Consider the following 6375-nt stretch of genomic DNA (forward strand, 5'->3'; position numbering starts at 1 on the left):
ATTCTCTCTTGTGTGTGCAATGCAGATGTCACGTTTCCACATCACACTGGTGTAAATTGTGGATTGGACCGGGATTGACTTCCGATTAGTCATGAAACCACAAATCATGCTCCAAGGGACAAGCTGTAAACTCTGATTTAAAGTGAGCATAGAGAAACTTTTCTCTTTCGTCAGGTAAATTAAAAAACTTTTAGTGTCCCAACTCTAAACATGCATCATTCTGCACAGTGAGGGTCCATGCCCCATGCAGGAGAAGTAACAATGACCATAACACATTTTTGAGTGGAGGGTCACTTTAAAGTTTGGGGGGGGGGGGGGGGGCAGTTATTAAGAGTTAAATTTAATTTAAAAAAAAACAAAACTCAGCTAATCTGATTAATGAGGATAGTGGTCTGCCACCATAAGCAAACAAGACCACATCAGATTTTGATTTAACTGTTGTTAAATCCTAAATGGTGCATGAAAAATAACTTACCTCATCTTTTCCCAACAGAGCCCCACCCGATTTGAAACATTGAGAAGAGCACAGACAGACACGCAAATACAAAAGTCTCTCAATATAAATTAAGCAAAGCTGTTCTAATTTTGTGTCCTTGCATGATCCCACTGCTTACAATAAGAAGCTAATTGAGAAAATATGTTTGCTGGACCCTTAAGTGAAGGATCTGAGTACTCCTTCCAACATCGGTGACACATTACAGTCACGTTATGTTAATCTGAGCTTAACAATTGATCTGAAAATAGATCATTTTACTGTATTTGTTGTTACAAGCTCTGGAGAAAAAACTAAACCACAAAAAAAACGAAAAACTTCCTGAAACAGATTGATCTGCTCCAGAGACCATGGCAGTTTTCCCACTTTACAAAAGAAAAGTAGGACTTTAAGACTTAATTCAACATTTCATGACTTGTTACGGCATTTTGTTAACACTGTGCAGATCCTCCACCTCAGGTTTATAACCGCTGGCGGGAAAATTGAGAACACAGAGAGAAGCCAGTTGCAGTAGCCTTATCTCGTATCGTCCAGGCAGAGAGCTCACCCTCCAGTTTTCTCCAATTATCCCTCAGTGGAATAGGAAAAATGGTTGAAGTTAATTGGCTGGAGTGGATCGTTCTCAGATGTGAAGCAAAACTGATACAGATGGAAATATAAGAAAGAGAACTGAGGCGGAGGGAGGGAGGGAGGGAAGGAGGGAGGGAAGACGCTTGATTGGAGAGGAGGAAACTTTCCCAGAGAAAGCCATAAAACTGATTGATGACTTCCCTCGAGGAATGTTTCCCCAGGTGTGCTTTGTGTGTGTGTGTGTATGTGTGTGTGTGTGTGTGTGTATGTGTGTGTGTCTGTGTGTGTGTATATGTGTGTGTGTGTGTGTGTGTGTGTGTGTGTGTCAAGTAGTTACAGTGCACTTAAGAAATGCTATCCTTGGAAGCAGGACAAGTGCAATAAAGTAAATTGAAGGGCGAAATAGCACGTTTATGCGTCAATATTGCACTTTGGCAGCATAAACACAAAGACACAAGAGATTTCAGTGAGCTGAGATGAAGATAGAGGTAGAGGTAAATTGGTGCCATTATTGAATGATTCAAATAACATAAATGCTAATGGATAACAGAAATCATCCCTAAAATGAAATAAGAAAAATGTTTAAGTGCTTAATAAAACACTTCAGGTGGTCTTTGACAGGTGCGCTGCAATGCCAACGTTTGAACCCTGCAGCAAAGAGTGTGCTGAGACTCAAATCAAAATAAACAAAATACCACGGAGGTGTAATTATAAAAGTCAACATTAAGCCACCATGACAGAATAAGAGCAGATTTCACAATACAGGGGCGTCTCTTTGATGGATTAGCTGTGCTCAAACTTTTTAAGTGCTACAATATGGCACTGTGCTTTGTTTTAATTATCAGATACTGTATGGGCATGAGTTTAAGGTATATAGAAATTATGTTTTTTTATTTTACATCTGTGGTTTACATTTATTTCTCATGTACAGGAGGAAAGAAACAACACTTACAACTTTTTGTGCCAGAGTGTGTAGTTGTATTGACCTGGAAACACATTTCAAATAAATTAATTTTTATTTATATAGAACCAAATCAATATCACTTTTTTTGTAAAATTAACTCTGTGATGGAAAGATTTGTTGCTATGGCCCAAAAAAAATCAGAAATTAGGTAAATGTTTTTATCTTAAGATAATAAATAAAACAAACATTAACAGTAAATTAGTATAGATGAATATTAATAGTTTTAAAAGGAGGATCCCATTTTCATTCCATCTTCAAAGGGAAGTTTAAGAGAACAGAAAAAATTATCTGAAGACAATGGGTGTACCGCAAAGATCCATGGTAGGTCCTCTACTATTCAGTTAAATAGCAATGATCTCCCACAACATTGTAGCCAGATAGAATAGCAAATATATGCTGACGACACTGTTTTACACACCTCTGCATAAACGGTAACTAATAAGTGCTATGGAAAGGTTTACATGTATTAGTTTGAATATTGGTATTGCAAAGGATATATTTTTGTCCAATACCAATATACAGCACTCTGATTTTGACATCATCTCATCAACAGTGGAACAACTGATATTATTTAATTTAGATATGTGTATCAGTATCATTATTGCAGGATACTGGAGAAACTGGAGAATCTTATGAGCTTTGAGATATTTATCTGGACCTTCCTCTGTTATGTGATTTTAGATACACTTGTTGCTGATGTACAGTGTATAATTTTGTATTGTGTCCTACAATGCTTGTTTTATGCTCTTCTGTCATTGTATGTATGTTTTAATTGTGCCCTGCCAGGGGACTGCAGCAAAAGGTTTCTCTTTGTAGCTTTGACCTGGAGGATCACCTCTGGTAACTAAAGGTTTGTATTAAAAACACACAAAATTACGTTTGTCTTCAGAAATCTGCACAAAGCATATCCTTGACAGTACGTTGGTTTTTGTTTTAATGCAACAAGAAAGATGTCTTTTTAAAAAAACAAACAATCTTGATTGAGCTCTTTGGCTCTTAAACTTGGTTGGCAAACTCAGCAGAGTGGAAAATGACCCTGGCTGCCATGAATCCAAATGCAATGTTTTTTTGTTTTTCCTCCATTCCCTCACTTTGTCCCTGGCATGAGTGCTGACAGGTGTTGGATGGAGATGTTGTTTTGTACTGGAGGAAAAACTCACTGTAAGTTAACCTGCTGCGTTCAAGGATCAATAGTCAAGAAAAAGACCACTGTCAAATGTCCAGAATGGTTTACCTTCTGCCTATGATGATATAACAATACCTTGTCCTTGAAGGGGAACAGATGACAAATAGCAGCAGGTATATATCATCGTGGTGGTCTCAGGGCTTAACATATTAACCATGGATGTTTGTTACATGTGAACCCCTCTCTGATGTATCTCTCCCTTCATTTTCTGTCACATCTTGACTTAGTACTGTCCATTAAACACTCCATGATTTCCTGTGTAATATGATAAAAAATATTGTGTATGGTCCAGTAGTATTTTTTTTGTAACTATTAAGCATTTTTGTCTCAGGTTGTGGTTGATGGACGGTTCGTGGGTATTATGCCACATGTGTCAGGTGATGACAGAAATCTGACTGGCCTGACCTTGTATAATAAAACTTTAAATATAAATATTTGTCAGCACCACTCTTTTGAAATGCATTACATACGACTTCCTTTGAAGATACAGTTCATATGTAATGCATATTTGAAGTTTTATTACGCAAGGACAGGCCGGTCAGATTTCTGCCATCACCTGACACAGTACCCACCCACCATCCATTAACCATCACCCACAACCTGAGACAAAAATGCTGAATAGTTACAAAAAGTATTTCCAATTAAAACTCCTAAAACATATCTGAACATGGGAGTGTTGTTTTTTGGAGATAGTACCTTTTGGAGATAGTTATCATTGCATCTGGAAACTATCAATTTACTATTAGTTATAGATTTAACTGTGGAAATATTCCATTATCAAGGGAGATTGCATCACATTGCTGGATAAATAAAGCGTAGAAAGGCACGTTGGTATTTCAAATGCACCTGGAGGTTTTGTCTGCGAATAAAACACAAAGGGTCAAAATTGGAACAGCACTTTTTATTGATTATTATTGTCAAACTGACACATTTGTGGCCAAGAACTCACAGATGCTTAAACACCGTTTTTTAACTCAATTACTTGATGCACATTTGAGTTAGACACATGGTGTTGACCGTTTTCTGTTGATCCCATGACTCATAAACTGCCTCTTTTATAAATTCAGTGATAAATTCAACACAACTAGTACAAGTAACAGACGCAATACCATTTTGTCTGCTCTTTGTTTTGCTCCTCAGTGCCCTCCTGTGGCTGGACTTGGCACTACTGCTGTGTGTCTCTTGAACCCTATAGCAGCCCTCACATTTTCATTAGTAGGCAGAGAGAAGAGGATAAAACAGGAAACTGACCTCCCACTCATGACGGAACAGGCCTTTTTTCACTAGGCCCTTGTTAGAAATGGGCTCTGCCTCCAGGTAACATGTAATAAAGATCTGCAGGAGACAGTACAACATGATTAATGTCAGAGTGCAGACCAGATTATTTTTGGTTGACAATAAAAATTGTAATTTATAGATCGGTGCTCACAGCGTGTGTGTGTGGTCCTGGCAGAGGAAAAAAGGTTTGGGCTGAATCTGGGGGAAACGAGAGCTGCAGCCGTTCAGCTCGGAGTCTGTAAAACATCTGCAAAGAACACACGTATCCTTATCAGATTTAACTTCTGCCCTCAGCATTTAATACATCAGTAATTTGGGTGCATTAAATATTAATGGGATACAGGAACTTGATGGATTTATGCTGCCGGCGCGGACCACCAAAAACTGATCATAGGAAGTAGTTTTAGTTTGGAAAATGAATAGGAGGAACTACAGTAGACATTAAAGACACAGGACTCAGAGGTCAGAGTAGCCACACAGCTTTCTACATACAGATGAAGAGGAAGATGATGATGATGATGATGATGATGATGATGATCTACAGAGGTCAACGCTGACCGTTTCACCCTGGAAGTAAACTGACAACTTTCTCTCACTGCTTCAGTCACCTAAACATAGAAAACATAGAAAGAAAACTATTATTTAAATATATTTAAAGTGAACATTTTTGAACAAGCGATCCATCTTTTTACTATATTATATAAGTATATTTGGTCTTTCAGGGAAAATGTATTCCTAATTTGGATATTTGAGGTTGAGATGACCTGACCTGGGGCAGAGATCGGGGAGACTCCAGGTTGGCTTCAGGGCTCTGATGCTCACCGTGTCCCTCCTGCAGGGTTAGAAAGGGACTAAAATCACTATTAGTTCACACTTCCATCAATGCAAATACAGTCTGAAAGTTACTAATTGATAAGAAGAAACAGAAAGTGCCCTGTCCATGGTGCATGAAATAATTAAAGTAAAATATATTCAAATGTAAAATTATTACTTTTCAAACACATTAGAGTATGGTGTGTTTTCGATTTCTTTATTCACAGTGTGATATTGAAGTGCAGTCAAAAATGTGTGATACTTGTGTCTATGATTTCTGTCCTTTTTCTCCCATATCACACTCAAAGTAATGTGAAAAAATAAATTACAAAGGGATCACTTCAGGGCCATTCTAGACAGGGGGAATGATCAAAACTATCTCAGTTTACATATGGAGATGCTTTTCTTGACTTTAGAACTTCTCTTTGTTTGATACAGTATACATATTGCATTGTATAAAGTACAATATATACTTTTATCTCCCTGAGCTCCACTTTTTTCTAGCTTTTCTACCAACAATAAAACGTAACAGCAACGGCACATATGCAGCTCTAGAGACCATTATGTCTGTGTAACTGCACCTTTTATATTCACACTGCACAGGAATGGCAGCTCCTTCAATCTCCAGGCCTTAAGGTGATGTTGGAGGAGTGAACTAAAGCAAGTGTAAAAGTGAAACAAAGCAAAACCACTAGGTGGCAGCATTATGCAACTATACTATGATCAAGCTTTAGCAGGGTTTGTTGCACACAGGACACTCTTTTTTTAGCAATTTTTACTCACTCTCCAGGCGTACTGACATCGTATTTCTAATTATTACAAAGCTCACCGACCATCACTTCACCTCTACAGTCAGTCAGAGGTGCTCGGATGATCTTCCAGACACTCTGGCTCAATGCTGTCCTCATGACATTTCACCACAAAGGTCTTGACCTTGTGATCTCCAACTGCAGTTATTATTCCATCAGAGTTTGGTTTGTTTACCTGGTCTTGTGAGTTTAGTTCAAGTGAGAGAAAGACAGAAAATTTGATAACTGTAGCATCAAATTATCATTAAGTTAGACACAATAT

Source organism: Seriola aureovittata, chromosome 23, assembly GCF_021018895.1.
Source record: "Seriola aureovittata isolate HTS-2021-v1 ecotype China chromosome 23, ASM2101889v1, whole genome shotgun sequence".
Taxonomy (NCBI): domain Eukaryota; kingdom Metazoa; phylum Chordata; class Actinopteri; order Carangiformes; family Carangidae; genus Seriola; species Seriola aureovittata.